Source organism: Oxyura jamaicensis, chromosome 2 (assembly GCF_011077185.1).
Source record: "Oxyura jamaicensis isolate SHBP4307 breed ruddy duck chromosome 2, BPBGC_Ojam_1.0, whole genome shotgun sequence".
Classification (NCBI taxonomy): Eukaryota; Metazoa; Chordata; class Aves; order Anseriformes; family Anatidae; genus Oxyura; species Oxyura jamaicensis.
In genome coordinates this window covers 120,245,710-120,262,675 of record NC_048894.1, presented here as the reverse complement: position 1 = coordinate 120,262,675, position 16,966 = coordinate 120,245,710, and the positions used below count along the sequence as shown (strand labels likewise).

At 36.8% G+C, this 16,966-nt stretch overlaps 1 long non-coding RNA gene across 1 annotated transcript in view; it reads left to right on the top strand.

Moving 5' to 3' along the window:
- Positions 1–5,508: 5,508 nt before the first annotated feature.
- LOC118163101 overlaps positions 5,509–16,966 on the top strand; it is a 34,506-nt gene continuing 23,048 nt past the window's right edge. Inside the window, exon 1 of the long non-coding RNA XR_004748850.1 lies at positions 5,509–5,576. This is a non-coding gene — a long non-coding RNA (uncharacterized LOC118163101). The remainder of the gene's footprint in view (positions 5,577–16,966) is intronic.

Below are 16,966 nucleotides of genomic sequence, written 5' to 3'. Positions count from 1 at the left end.
CACACCAGGCCCTCATTGGCCCTCTTGGCCACCAGGGCACACTGCTGGCTCATGGTCAACCTGTCGTCCACCAAGACCCCCAGGGCCTTCTCAGAGCTCCACTCCAGTAGGTGGTCCCCCAGCCTGTACTGATGCATGCGGTTGTTCCTTCCCAGGTGCAGGACTCTACACCTGCTCTTATTAAACCAAACCTGGTTTCTTCCTGCCCATCTCTCCAGCCAGTCCAGGTCTCGCTGAATGGCAGCACAGCCTTCTGGCGTGTCAGCCACTCCTCTCAGCTTTGTGTCATCGGCATACTTGCTGAGGGCAGGCACTATTCCCTCATCAAGGTTGTCGATGAAGATGTTGAAAAAAACTGGACCCAGCAGCGACCCCTGGGGACTGCTAGTCACAGGAAAATTTGAAATTTTTTCATTTAAGGCAAAGACAATTTCTCTAGAAAGAAAAAAAACTATGTATTTTTTTGCCTTACTTAAAGGTCGTATATTAATACATGGAGGGTACTCAACAGAAGGACTCTGAGAGATGATCTGCATTGATTTTGGCAAGGTGGAACTTGATAGTCACAATTACCCTGTGGATTTTTTAATGTATCTACAATCAAGGGCAATCAGACTTCCAAAGATGATTGTCAAAATTAGCAGCATAAAAGAATTTGGTGCAGGTACTTGCTAAGGAACCTTTTCAACTGCAGCAAAGAAAATAGCACTGAGCTACATGATCACCTTACATCTTGTGAGCTTTAGTTAAAGCAACCAGTATTATCTATAATTCAAGTTAGCAGTAAATTTTACTTTGTTTGCATTCAAATAAGTCTATTTTACTAATTAATGTAATAATTAATTTTGTAAAAGGCAAACTGTAGACATTTTATATAGTATCTTCCTAAGCCCAGTGCTTGTGCTTTGGGGTAATGAGCAATGTTATTGTATTATTTCCTACATGGCATCCCTAGGAAGAATGCTTACAATAAAATGTCTTATTTGTTCCTCCTGTAAGAGAACATCACTGCACTTTTCTTGGATTAGGAATAAAATCAAAATAAATACAATGTATGGATGTCACAAGAAATGTCATCCTGCCAAAATATAAGTTAATATTGCAGCATCACAGTGATCAAGTTGTCAGTTTGTATGAAACAGTGCTTCATATAAAAGGCACTGTTTGGAAATAACACTGTACCAATTATAAAAGACAGAATCAGAGTCCTGTCATTTCATGATTTGAAATATTCATGCCTTAACTCAAGAACATGAAGAAATGCTGGCTGGTGCAGCAACAATTAAGACTCCAAATGCAGACAGCACTTAGGAAAGAAAATGTTAAGATGTACCATATTTCATCAAGATTGATATATACAAAATATTTGACAACAGTGCCTTGGAAGGGATTAAATGGACAGTATTGTCATTTGTATAGCCAAATAGAGTACCAGGATGTTTTTATTGACAAAACATCCCTTTTACTTTTGTTTCCCCAAACAAAAGGTTTCCTTACCTAATTTTGTTCTTTTTAATGTCATCCAAACCAGTGCTGAGGAATTTAGATTACTGTTATTATTATTACTTTTTTTAAAAGTTTTTTGACAACATCAGAAAAATATGACACGTGGTTTAACTAGGAGTCCTAAGTGTTTTGTGTGCACAGAGAAGTTGAAAGTATTACTGGAAAATTAATAATCCTAATTCATGGTGCAGTGTCTCTCTCAACTTTGCAATGTTATTTACTTTAATTCCAATAATATATTCCCTATTCAGCAAAACAGTATTAGAGAAATACAGAAGGGAAGTTTTACCTTAATTTTCTCTTGTGTCAGTGTTTCATTTCAACTTTCATTAATACTACTGAGCTTTGGTATGTGTTGAGGGACTATTTTTGCAAGCCTCTTGGGAGATGGAAAATCATTTTTAATCTCATTTTACATCAAAATCCTGATTCATTGAGAAGCTGAGATACTTGCCTTATGTTACATAAAAGTGACCAAATCCAGTAAAATATGTAACAATGTGAACAAGTACACGAACACTGAAGTCAAAGTCAAATCTGAATCTTAACAACTGATCACCAGGAAATATAAAATGTCTTTGAGATGTTTGGGATTTTCAGAAATCCCAGTGGTTGTAGCTGGTTATCATATTGATGTTCAAAATATTTACATGAAATTTTAAAAATGTGTTTTCATGACCAAAGACAGTTCCACCTGAATGGGTTAGAAAGACAATTTAAGTATAAAGGCAGTATGGAAGTAAGCCAAATTTATCTCACCTAATAATTTTATATACTGGGTTATGAATAGGTTTTCTTGTAATTTTGTCTTCAAACTTAGATGCAGTACTGCTGATCTGATTATAAGATGACAAGGCTTAACGGAGTTAAATTGGGCCAAGAAGGAGGCACTGTGAAGGTCTACAAAAACTGCTCTTGGCCCTCATGTCCCAGAACATCTTCAATACTTCTTCAATGTTTTATCTTAAATATGTTCAGCTTTGCAAATATGTAATGGTTTTGGCTGGGATTGAGTTAATTTCCTTCATGGAATCTCATGTAATGCTGTGCTTTGGATTTTTGAGGAAAACAATGTTGATAACAAATTTGTATTTCAGTTGTTGCAGAGCAGTACCTACACAGAGCCAAGGCCTTTCCAGCCCCTCCTCATCATGACAATGAGGAGTCTGGGGTTGCACCAGGAGCTGGGAGGGGACACAGCCAGGACAGAGCTGGCCCAGGCTGGACAAAGGGATGTTCCATACCATATATATATATATTTATATATATATAATGTGCCTATCACCATATTGATAAATACTCTTTGGAACCGCTCTGATGGCAGGGGTAAGAACAGGAGTTGGCCCGTTAGTACCTCAGCACTTCTGTTTCCAAACAATTAAAATATATATATATATATATATATTGGCAATAAAAGCTGGGGTAAAGGAGGAAGGAAGGGACATGCGTAGTGATGGTGTTTCTCTTCCCAAGAAACCATTACATGTGATAATCCCTGACCTCCTGGAAGTGGCTGAACACCTGCCTGCTGATGGGAAGCAGCAAATGGATGTCTTGCTTTTCTTTGCTTGCATGTGCGGCTTTTGCTTTACCTAGTGAACTGTCCTTATTTCAACCCACAAGTTCTCACACTTTCACCTCTGATTCTCTCCTTTGTCTCACCTGGGGAAAGTGAGCAAGTGGCTGTGTGGCACTGGGCTGCCTGCTTGTGTTAAACCACAACAAAAGGTGAAATATTTTGTTCTGGGCTCTACTGCACTACATAAAAATACCAAGATTCACATGGTAGTCAATGTATTTTCTTTATTTTTTTGAGTAGTACTTTGTATCTATACAAAGTAATAGTGTAATCTGTATCTAAGCTTGTCTTCAGTAATGCTTTTACATGGTCTTTCAGGATCATGAGACAACACTACTCAACATTTATGTCTATAAGTCAATGGATAGATCTTGGTATCTATTCCACCTCTATGTTTAGTTTATCTACATAGCAATCAAAATGTCTCAGACCTACAGCAAATATTCAGAAGTCACAACAAGGAGGCCAGGAAAGAAGACAATATTTTATGAGAGTAAATAATTCAAGTGTGATAAGTGTCACCTGACAAAACTGGTTTGGATTTGCTTTTTCTGTGTTATCTGACAATCTTCCTGCAGATATCTGTTATTTTAGGCTTTTCATTTAAAGACAAACAATGAAGAAAATTTAGTAGTTTAATTCTTTGCCTCTACTGGCACTACAGCAATAATGTAGTCCTGCCCTGCTGTAGACATGTAGCTTCTATTTTACGGCTATCAAATAGTTGTGAGTTTTTAAGAAAATCTTTTTTTTTTTTTTTTTTCCTTAGCTGATACTCAATGGAACAGTAGTTTCATCTACTTGAAGAGGTTCTTATAAATGGGAAAAAATCAGAACAGGAATATTTACATTTAATTAATTAATTATTTTATTTTGCAGGCTTTATGTGGTTTTTATGTTTTCATATAATATAGTCTGTGTGGTATATATTTAAATATTTTTCATAACTGTATTTAAGAATTTTTTTTTTCTATCTGATCTACCAAAATTATTAGATTATTGGGTGTTATTGGCTGAATATTCTTAAAATTAAAATACATATATGCTCAAGGTCATTGTAGATATTAATGATGTTTTTTTATATTATATCTGACTCTAGTGCTAGCACTATATTGGAAGGAAAGGTGTACTCAGTACCTCATTGTGGCATTTTGAGATGTTGCTTCCTTTTAGTCTGTTTTTGGACTCTGTCAGATAGTAATGCAGTCTGTGAAGGCAAAAATAGATTTGCAAGGAGGCAAAATTGTTGGGCTTGGGCCCTTGAACACTGACTGCCAGCATAGATCTGCAGACTAAAGCATGCAATTATCAGGTTAGTATTATCACCCCTTGCCTGTAAATATCAAAATGAATCTCTAGTGTGTGACCTATAGCAATTTAATCTGAAGGCAAGTGTTATGTTCCTTTGTTCTTATTTAATGTCTGTGTCTCATATGCATACCCTCTCATCACATGACTACGGTTATATACCCTTTACATTAGAAATTATGGTCCAAGTGAAACCCTGAAACATCTTCAGGAGACATCTTCTTTTGTCTCATTTTTGAGAAGTTTCCTTCTATTTTCAGAATTCTGGCTTCAAAATTACCCAGGAATATCTGTGTGTTTCTGACCACATTTGGCAATGGTGGTAGTGATGGAAAGAGGAGCCCACTGATCACTGTCTAAATTCAGATGGTTGATAAATGTTAGAAGTACACTACCTCTTACCTTGGCAATCTCCTCCGTGGAAATCTTATCAGGAAATTATTAAGCCAAACCTCCACCGTTCTTTTTTATTATTATTTTATTTTTATTTTTATTTTATTTTATTTTATTTCAGAAACTAAGCCCTAAACCTATGTTTCATACATACCTTTAAAATATTAATGCAGACTGTAAAACCCTACAAGGTGAGTTTTGCTAAGGTGCTTTCACACATTTTGTATATTGCTGTAGATCAGACTAAACATTGACGGCTGGCTGCATTACCCAGAAAAATTGCCATTTGATCAGACAGGCTTGGCTGAAGCCTTATTGTAATTATAGAATGATTACATGACAATATTATTAGGAAGAAGTAGAAACCATTGATTTATTTAGCACTTCATTGAGCTTTATCCAAGTTAGAATCAGATGTGCAATAACTCACTATAACACCACTGGAGACGTAGGCAGACCTACTTTTGTCCAATTGTTCTGCCAAGGAATAGAATTCCTATTTGAAATGGAATGAAATAAAATGTAAAATGTAAAAGTAGGTTAAAAAATGGCTGATGTCTTTCTTGTCTTGTCAGATTTCCAGAGCTTTTTCAAAGTCTTTTGAATCTCTCTCCCTCCCTCCTGATTAGTTCGCCTGTTTTTCATCCTTTTACTCAGCCTTGGTCTTGCCATAAGTAATAATTCAACTCATTCTCTGTCAAAGTATGTAGGACTAACTGCATATAACTCAGTGCAAACTTATCATAGGAACTGGGCACAAGAGTCAGCTAGAAATTCTGCAAGTTAATATGTAAGTTGAGCTCACGTGGCTTTGTCCTAGATACAGAACTAATCCTAAGATGCTTCTTGAAGCTACAAAGATGGTCAATTCAGCTGGCAACACTTCTTTCTTTAAGCCAGGAAGTTAGATCTGCTTTTGCTGGTCTTTGTAGTGGAAATAACATGATTCTCTGCTAAAATAGAAAATATGGACGAGCATGGCATAGGAGGACTTCTGAAGAGGAACACAGCAAGCAAGGGCACAGGTTATCAAAGCAGGTTATCAGGTCTCTTTATGCTTGGAAGGGAGGGAATCCTCAGATATGTGATTTACTCAGACATTTCCAGTTTGTGCTGATCTTTCACAGCTTCAGTGACCAGTTACTTATGGCTGCGCTCATGATTTGAATGTGAGGACGTAAAGAGAAAAATTTGTCTGCTCCAAAAATTTCCACATCCTTCGAAACAGTGTTCTTTTATTCCTAACAGTAAGTTAAAGGAACAAAGATGAATATAGTCTCACATGCTCAGATGAAAATTCACCTGAGCTGGGGCGCAGCACTAAATAGCTTTATCACAGAGACTGATCAGCCTGTGGGCTGGGGATGGTCTTCATCATGATGAGTCAAAGGGAACAGATTTCTGGAGCATCTTACTGGCTGGGGCAGTCACTACCAAGGGATATAGGAGTCATTATGGGATACAGGAAAAGGCACTTTGAGATTGCAGAAGAGGTGCTAATGCCTATTTAGGGGAGTAACTAAAGGCAGGGAAAGGGAGGGATCTAAATAGTTTGGGACAAAAACAAGCATGGGAAATGAGTAAAAAGGGGATAAAAGGGGCCTGGTTCTGTGTGAACAGGTTTCTGGTCAGTACACTTGCCTGGCCATGCCCTGCTCTTGATTAGTCCTGTCTGTCCTGTATTCTGATTAAACTTTATTTCTAAGTACTTTCCTGAGTGAGGGACTCTCTGTGTGTATGTGTGTACGTGGAGTCATGAGTGCCAGCAAACAGTCAGATCACAGATCGAAGGATCCATGTGTTCATAGTACCGGCAAAGGGAGCAAAGCGAGGGACCATAGTACCAGCAAATGGAGGGACCAGAATGAGTGGACAAAAGTGTCATCAACTTGGCTGGGACATTGGGTCATGTGGGCTCACATGTCTATATTGCCAGAAACTGGAAAAGGTGAACGTTTGTAGGCCAGGGAGTGACTGATAGCAGGTGTCAAGCAGGACTAGGGGTGTATGACAGGGTCTGTACCAGCAGCTGGATCAGGGCTGCAGACCCTGGTGCTTGAATACCCAGGTGTCAGCAACTGGGGCAGCTGCTGAGTAGACTGAGTCTAGCTGCTGGAGGTATCCACACTGTACATATGTGTATATATATACAGACATATGAACATACATATACATATGTATGTTCATATATGTATATAAATATACGTAAACACAAATATTTGCCACTTATGGACCTTCATTCTGCCCAGCCAAGGTGCTGTTTTTGCTTGTGTGAGTACTCTGTGAGTCTAGCAGTGTTGATCTGTGTGGCTGGCCATGTAGATTTGGACGTATGCAGTGTCCAAATGTGTGTGTGTGCACCTACTACACGTGCCCAGCCATGTTGTTGGTTGGACTTGGGGGCATGCAGCTGCAGTGGCCTCACCTGTGCTGGGCTGCCAGATCTGGTAACTCCTAACAAGTAGTACCTCGGTAATATGTAGGCTTTGTTGCAGCCCTCAGTGGGAAAGGGAATTTTGCTATTAGTAGACTAAGACATAGTATCATACTTTGAAACAATCGGTCAAGAAATATTTAACAGTAATGGAGAATAAACATTAATAATAAAAGTGTTATTTAACATCTAAATAAAAATGATTTAAAAAAGTCAGTAGCAATAAATAAATAAAAAAAAAAGAAAATACACATAAACTTTAAGTAAGTAGGTTGAAGGGACATATGTTAATATCCATGCCAAATATTTCAATAGCAAGAAAATGTAAGCATACCGTCAATGGGGAAAAGTCTACATATCATTTAAGTACTACTTACTTTTTCATTGGAACATACAAGCAAGTATCTATTAAAGTTGCCAACTTCCACTTTGAAGCAATTTCAGTTGCACTTGTGAGACAATGATCAACTTAACCTTTATAAACTTAACTTCTTAATTGCAAAATATAAAAGATTTATTTTTATTTTTATTTTTTAATAATTACATTCTTTATCCATATGTGTAGATCATGTTTTCTGCAATTGGAAAATAAAAAACACATGCTTAGTACTTAAAAGTGAAACAAAAATGACCTGGCTTACTACACACTTCTCAGCTCAACATTACTTTATTCCAGCTGTTGAAATAAGTTTTGAAGAAGAGAGTTGTTTAGTAATAAGTAGTGATGAGCTTACAATGAAATACAAATTTACCAAAGATATATTGTGTCATCTTTCTCTTTTTAGATGGCAGTGTTTTCCAATAGGAAACGGGAAAGTATCTATGCAGTAAAATATCTGACGTGGTAAAAAAAGGGAAATTATTATTTATATTGCAGTAGGCAGAGTAGAAAATCATTGAACAGCTAAGGAGCTAGCTATAGGAAGGATGACAGCAGACTGCTGGTGAAAAGAAAACTTTGGACAGAAGGAAATTATTGATAGAAGCCCCTCCCAGTTATTGCTAGGAGCAATGTTATAAAAAATTTCAGTGGTGACTTTGGCATGGAGAATAAGAGGTGGCTGATGAAGTCTGCTACTGGCAAAGGGAAGTGTCAGAAAGAACTGGAGCATCTCCAGTATTTGAATTGTAGCAATGGGATAAAACTCAATATGAAGTGGAACCTTGTGGACTTAAAAACTTCAGCCACTAAGAAATGGGAAATGACATGTGGTAAAGATTGCTGGAAGGAATGGATGAATTACTTTGCCATCGGATTTTTCTCAGTTGCCAAAATGGCATGACATAAACCAAAAAATCAAATAAATAGAACAAATTCAATTGTAAAATTTGGTACTGGAACTATTTCCAGTGGGAAAACAAACAAACAAACCTGTCAGCGAAGCTGTACAAGGCACTGATGGCACCAGGTCTAGCATATAATTTTTTTTTTTTTTTTTTTTTTTTTTTTTTTTTTTTAGCCCAGAAGTTGTCAGGCAATTGGTCTCAGTTATCTTTTTATGTTCCTTTCAACTGAACTTTTCTATTCCATTCCATTCTACTCTATTTTTGATCTTCAGCAAAACGTAATAAATAGGAAGGCCCTGCAGAGGGACCTGGACATGTTGGATCAATGGGCAGAGGCCAGTGGGATGAGGTTCAACATAGCTAAGAACTGGGTCCTGCACTTTTACCACAACAACCCCATGCAGTGCTACAGGATTGGGGTAGAATGGCTCAAAAGCTGTGCAGAGAAAAAGGATCTAGGGGTGCTGACTGATGTTAGCCTGAACATGATCTGGCAGTGTGCCCAGGTGGCCAAGAAGGCCAATGGCATCCGGGTTTTTACCAGGAATAGTGTAGCCAGCAAGACCAGGGAGGTGATTGTCCCCCTGTACTCTGCTCTGGTGAGGCTGCACCTCGAGTACCATGTTCAGGTTTGGGCCCCTCAATGCCAGAAAGATATCAAGGCCCTGGAGTATGTCCAGAGAAGAGCTATGAAGCTGTTGAAGGGCCTGGAACACAAGTCCTATTAGGAGCGCCTGAGGGAACTGGAATTGTTTAGTCTGGAGAAGAGGAGGCTCAGTGGGGACCTTATTGCTTTCTACAATCACATGAAAGGAAGTTGTGGGGAGCTGGGGTCAGCCTCTTCTCACAGATAACTAGTGATAGGACTAGAGGGCATTGCCTCAACTTGCATCAGGGGAGGTTTGGGTTAGAAATTAGGAGAAATTTCTTCTTAGAAATGGTAGTCAGGCACTGGAATGGGTTGCCCAGGGAAGTGGTGGTGGTACTGTCCCTGGGGGTGTTTAAGAAAAGGTTGGATGTGGTGCTTAGGGACATAGTTTAGTGGGTGAAATTGGTAGCAGGGTGATGGTTGGACCAGATGATCCTGGAGGTCTTTTCCAACCTTAATGATTCTATGATTCTATGAAAGGTACAGAGGACAGCTATTAGGGCAATAAAAGGAACATTTTTTTCTTGGAAGTTAAGGTTTTTCATAGGAGTCTGTGTTGCTTTAAAACTTGTATGAAAGTGGATTGGAATGTTGAGCAAAATGAACAACAAATACTGTTGAGATTATAGGACAATTTAGTACATTCTTTTTACCTTCTTCATATTGAACTAACTCTGGTGCAGACTGTAAAGTATCCATAAGAAAACTGCACTGGGATGAAGTTCTTTTAACATATGCAGCCTCCTTTATGCAAAATAATCTGAATGAATTTTGGCTTTTTTTTTTTTTTTTTTTTTTTTTCACAGAAATTTCTCTGGGAAAAAAAAAAAAGCTAAGGCCATTTATTTATAACTGCCCCTATGTACACATCTATGGCTGCTTGGAAGCACCTACTATTCTAATATTTAGGCATGGTGTTTTCATTTAAAGATAAAGGTGAAAGAAAACATGTGGGAGAAAAAAATCCCCAAAGGACTGAATTTTGAAAGGTTAATTCTGAGTGCTGAGGGTGTAGTGTCCAAAATCATAGAATCTTTTTGACTGTATCTGATATTATCCTTCTTTATAGCTCACGAATGTTAACATTAAAAAATATGAAAATGCCCTCTAGTTCTCTTCCTTTAATCTTAACATTGGATGACTGCTCCACTATATAAATACTTGCTCTGACTGTTCTTTTGACTTCCTTGGTGATTTGATCCATAAATCGCTCCTCTCTGGAGCACAAGAAAAAATACATATTTATTTTTCTACCAGGAGTTTATGTTCCTGAATTTTCAATGTGTTTTCCTGCTATAGTTATACAACGGCTGTGTTTTACTTAGTGTCTTATTTCATGTATGCAAAACTTCTACAGTGATGGGTCATCATCTCATATGGGAAAAATAGTGACATTTCCCATATGTTTATTAAAAACACTTGAACACTCCATTTAAAGGTTTGCTGTGGTTCTGAGATACATTTGTTTCAGATATGCTCTATTGACAGGTCTTTTATAAACATAAAAAAACACATCTTTTTCTAAACACTGTACTTTTTTTTTTTTTTTTCAGTAAACAAAAAGAAGTACAAGGTTATGGCTCTATAATCTGGTATTAAATCAAAATAGTGCATCAACCCACACAGCATAAGAGAGCACCACTGGGAGATGTCTACCACTGATCTCTCTGCCTTGGAAGGCTTAAGATTACATAAATGCGTTCTCTTTCATTTAACCTACTCAAAGCCTGTCTCTTTGAATCAAAACTCATGTTGGCCACTCCAAATTATCAAGACACAACTTATCTAAAATAGACTGCTCCAAAAGATTACTGACAAATTATAAGCAATTTCAGCTGCCTGTAAATGTTTCCTGTGGATCATTTTGACTGACCTTGAGATCAACCTTAAGCAAGTTGGGTATTTGTCTTTCATATATTTCCCTAGTGGATATGAATATCAGTTGTATTAAAAATGATGGATGGTGGCAATTTCCTATTAATTGCTACAGAAAAAAATAATAAAAAATCTTAGCACTTCTGATGAGTAACACTGACCACAGAGAAAAGGGAACTGTGTTTCAGGTGAATATTTTCTCTGGCACTTTTTGTGTAAACAAGTCTTGAATGATGCCTTTGAATAGTTGTGAGAATGTGTCATTGGCAATTGTCCTAGAATTACAAACAGAGTAAGGGAATGATGAAGTCACCTATTCAACAGAAGTAACTGCCAGAAACACAGAGGAAAATGTGCTGTTTCTTTTTCCTCTTACAGTTTGTCTACCACAGGGAAGGTTAGTCAGTGATCTAAGACTATCAGGCTTAGTGAGTATTCCAGTTTTTGAATACTGGCAGATATACCATCTTGGGTATAATTATCTATTGCATGTCATTGGACATATTTTTACTATCTAAATGCAATTTGAAACAATTCTAAAGACTTTAAAATTAAAAATTCAGGAGAAAAAGAAAATACCGTATTTCCACTAAACAGCAAGTAAGCCCCAGTGATTTTCAGTTTCTACCAATGTTATTTAAGTGATCTTTATCATAAAACTTTTTGTAAACAGTTGTTGCCTGGCATATATACATTTCTTGACACACTCAAAATGTTCTTATGTTCTTACTAAAATGAAATTAGATGCTATCATAAAGAGGAGGAAGAAGTGATTATCCTCATATCAAATTCTTTAACCTGTGCATTGCTTACTGTTTTTTTTTTTTTTTTTTTTTTTTTTTTTTTTTTTTCTGACATGGTTTCATTATTTTAGGGAATTATAACAGCTAATCTTCTAAATTGGTCAGAGTATTCTTCTAAATCAGAACGAGTATTTGCGGAATATTTGGCCATTAATAGTGGTTGTGAGCTAAATCATAGCATTTTTCAGCACTCTCATTTCAGTTGTAGCATGGAAGTCTAGTTGACAGAAAAGGTATTATGGCCTGAAAGATGGGAAAATAAGAGCCTGAGGAAACGTGCTTCATGGTGGTAGTCTCAGGGACAGTATTTTAAAGTGTTTTGTTGCTTGAAGATGCAGACAGTCACTTAAGAGTGTTTTCAAAAACGACTGGGTTCCTACTAGCTGAGATGCTTAAGTGTTTTTTTTTGTTTAAACTCAGCTGGGCATCTGTCTGCACTGTATCGCTAGCTCTTCACTACTTGCAAGTTAATTTTGATCAGCAAAAACACATTTTCTTCATCTAAGTATCTGTTTTACCCTTTCAAATTCAGCTGCACATCTGAGACTGAGTTTTGATTCTTCCTTTCCTTCCATCAGTTGTAATAAAACTTTTGCAAGACCAGATATGCCTTTAGGCCTAGTTTTAGAACAGAGTGAACACTTTTTACAACTTTGCTCAAGAAATAAGAGAATTCCAAACATATTTTTTCATCTGTGTTGTTCATCCAGATAAAACCAGAAAAGTACACAGGAGCACAAATCTATTGAGATGGTGACATGCTTGCTTAGTAACGATTACTCCAAATGATACTGTAATACAGAAAAGAAAGAATTTCTGCTTAAAGCAATTTCTTTTTATAAGACATATTTCTTTCCTCTTATTTACTTAGACTTTAAGAGTAATTTGTGCTCATAGATTTTAGGGTGCCACACAGGCACTGAAATAGTGAGGGAAATGCTTTAATTTGTCAGTTTTTAAAGTTTTCTCTCCATCAGTCCTCTAGCTCTTCTGTTCTTCTAAACAGAGAATCTCAGGGATTGTTCTCTGCCATGAAGCATGGTTATCTCTGGATTTCATTTGGATCCCAGAATCCTTTTCAACACACTTATTTCAGCAGTCCTTTTTACAGTCCTTTCACAGACTGTAAATCAGAAGCATGAACAAAATGTCCAGGTGAGTGAGCAGAAATAAATACTTTACAAGAGTAAAAGATGCAGCTGGAATACTGGGTTGGTAGATGAGACAGTTTGGTGTGAGAAAAACACTTGGTTATGAGTAGAGAGATATGAATGGAGTCCAGATTTTGCTTAGGACATTTAGTGTGTGTAAGGTTGGCCTTGCTTAGCTGACCTTAATTACATTATTTTTTTCTGTGCAATCTAAATAAGGCTTTTAATAGTTTAGTTTCAAGTAATAAAGTGCCATTCATGTGTGTAATTTATTACTAAGTACATTAATATTTATAGACAGAGCTGAACTTCTTTAGCCAACATTAAAGAATTTTCTCAGTCAAGAAAATAATCTTTGGTCCAATTTATTTAGCAAGTGAGGAACTGTCTAATAGAAACCCTTTGCATGGTTGCTGTAGGTCAAACTAAGCTGATAGAATAATAAAATGAAGTTGAGTTTTACTGCATTCCCATCTCTTTTATAAACCTTTTGGCTCTGATGCCTGGCATAATGTTCCAAAACATATCCAGGCCTGAATGTAATTCTTGGAATCATAAAATGCTATGTAACTTAGAATTACGTTAGCACGCTGATTTTAAAATTCGGTGAGGGAAATTCATCTATGCTATCTCTTCATTTTTTCTGGGATGAATTTAGCTGAATAGTGCTCATATTCTTTATAAAGAGTATAGCTGTGATTTTTCAATATGTCTAAGAATGTGGTGGTATGGAAATTTTCTCACACTCTCTGAATGGGTTGTAGGGAGCAGAATGGCTCCCATGGTTGTATCATTCTTTCTTCTGAAGTAGGTCAGGATTGACTAAGTAAAGACACAATGAAACGGCATTTTCTTTTATTTTCTTTTCCTTTTTTTTTTTTTTTTTTTGTCTTTAATGTACCGACCACCGTAGTGAAGCATTATGAATTTAAGGAGTACAAGTGACCATTAAGTGCACACATAAAAGATTTCTATACATTAATTAGATAACTGCAATTAAGTCCAGAGAAAAATGTCAGCTCTTTGTAAGATCTGAGAAACATCAGAGAAAGACAGCATGTCTAAGAATTTAAATGTCATTAAAATGATAATGACTACAAACATGTAGTCAAACAAAACATTTTATTTTTATATATGATTCCAGAAGACCCTGAACTTTGTTCTGTACAAAACCAAAATGAACTAAGTTCCAGTATTTGACATTATCAGTGTAACACCTTATTTTTCCCCTTCAATTGCATTCTGTATAAAGAGTTACTGCAATGTCCTTTTTCCAGTTTCACTTTGAGTCATTGCTTTGGCTATCAATTTAACAATGCTTATCATCAAAGATGTACTCTAAATCCCTGAGTCATAAGTGCTGCAACATGATAAGAGTTAAAAAGTTATAATCGAAAATCCAAATAGCTCATAGTTAATGTGGATGAACTGATTACTGCTGATTGGCATAGAAAAGAGTCTTTCTTTGTATCAGCACTCATAGTTTCCCAATAACTGCTGTAAGTGCGAGTAAGTCTAGTGATTGACAGAAGCTTTGAAACTACATACAAGTGCAAGAGGGAGGCTCTTGCACTACCAGGCTTCTTAAGCTTCCTTTGTGCATACATGTCTTTGTTGTTAGTGTCTTTTTCTAAACATCTAAAATAAAGAGAGCTGACTCCACCCTACAGACAGACCATGTGGCCACAGAATAGAGAAGACAAGAGGGAAAATAAACCAAACAGACAAATAAAATAAACCAGAGCTGCTTGAACATTGAAAAAGGGCACTCTCCAGCATAGTATTCCAAATGTTGCAAAATTCATATCTAGTTTCAAATAAACACACATTATTTATCCAATTTATAAGCCAGCCGAAAAACTGTGAACTGGCTTCCTCCCCAAGTGTGTCTTCAAAGATACACTGTTATGTCTGTTATACTTAACATGAGTTCTCCTTTCTATAGCTCTAGCCTAGAATATGAGATCTTTTCCATCACATCCTCATCTTCTCCTGATTCTTTCACTTTCAGAAATCATCTGACTGAACCCAGTGCTCAGCAGCTCTGTGTACCAAATCAGGTCTCTGCATTCCGGATGTTTAGAAAAAGACATTGATAACCTCAGAAATATGTTTGGTATGTAGAAACCATACCATTTTAGTCATTCAGGTTGTCTAAAAAATCAGGTAGGATTCATTCAAGCCATGGCATGTAGGAAGGCCAGACTAGTACTCTTCACTCTGTGGAAGACAAAGGAGAGTATTTTCCTGCGTGCTGGCACATGGGAAAGCCTTACATGTTGAAAATACAGTCTGAGAGTGCAGGTAATCTATGAGTGAGGGGATGGCTGTCTAGGGGGTAACAGCCATGTCTACATGAGTGCTTGCAAATGAAGTTGGTGTGTGAAGGGCAGCTGGTATTTATGCATATAAAGTATCAGATCAAATATGGGTGTATGATAAATAATTAAGTATTCAAAAGCTATCAAATTAATAGAGCTGTGTGGAAATGTACAGGTAAGTATGACTAAAATCTTACAATTATGAATGAGATCTTTATTATAAATGAAAAGTCCATAGAGTTCCCAACCTCAGATGTAATTCTTTATTAAGTTATCTAGGTGTTTCCTAAAAAGGAGAATGAACAGACATGATGAGCAGTGGGATGAAGAGAATAGTAGATGAGTTTGCATGTTTCTCAGAGAACAGTGATCTTGTGTTATGGAGATAGCAGAGCTGGAAATCACCAGGTCTGTGCTTATATGTACATATGTAAAGGAGAATACAGGAGGACAACTGACAGTCTGAGAGCCAGAACCATAGTGGCTTGTGTATGGAGGACATTGAACAGAGACAGAGTCAGCAGGTGGAGATTCCTGGCAAAATTCAGAAAGATGGAAATATTTTATTCTTCATGAGAACAAATCTGAAGGGAAATATGGAGAAGCAGGATGGAGAATGTATGATGAGAGTAGTTATTAGCAGAAAGGGAAGGGGCTCTAGGAAATATAAAAAGAAAGACGATTCAACAGAAAGGTCAGATATAGTAACAAGCATTATTTAAATATATATATTTTTTCTTATAAGACTCTTGATCTCAGTACAGCAAGTTAAATAAATAAAAATAATAATAATTAAAAAAGCAAAGGAAGAACTGAAAAATAAATATGAGAGACCAGTGGGCAAAGAGGACAGGGGCCCCCTTCTGCAGTTCACCCAGGGCAGTGCAGTACCCAAGGCTGGCCCCAGGTATGAAGTAGCATTTACGTTAGATGGGGAGTTGTGAGCAAATTCATTTGATGTAATCATTATTTTAGCTTTTGGCTATTATATACAAGAACTGTCATGTCTTTTGAAATGTGTTTACCACTTCTGACACATATCTGTCATTACAGTAATAAACTTACAGTAATAAAACAATTCTGATCTAGGCTTCTATTACTAATGATAATGAATGTCAATACATGGGAATCTTATCCAATCATCTTGTTAACGGTGTGCAGTGGATAACGATTTATATGTAGTATGGGTTTGTTCCAGGGCACTATTATTATTATTATTTATAAATATTATTATTACTATTTGAGTAATCTGTCCTGATTCAGACATCAAGAAGAACTTTGATTTCTATACTGATTACTTAGGCTCTGTGCTATATTCCATTTTCCTTAAGTTCACATCATTTCACATTTATCATTTCAATATATGTCACTGATCTAAAAGCCATTGATCAGAACTTTCAGGTAAATTGACTGAAGGGAGTAAAAACAAAATAATAAAGCAAAATAAACCCACATTTTTCCTATAAATAAACACATCAAGCTGTTCCATTTTAGAATCATAGAATATCCTGAGTTGAAAGAGGCCCACAAGGATCATCAAGTCCAACTCCTGGCTCAACACAGGACCACCCAAAAATCAGACCATATGTTTGAGAGTGTTCAAGAAGTGTTTCCATGGCTCGGGTCCATGACCACTTTTCTGGGGAGCCTGTTCCAGTTC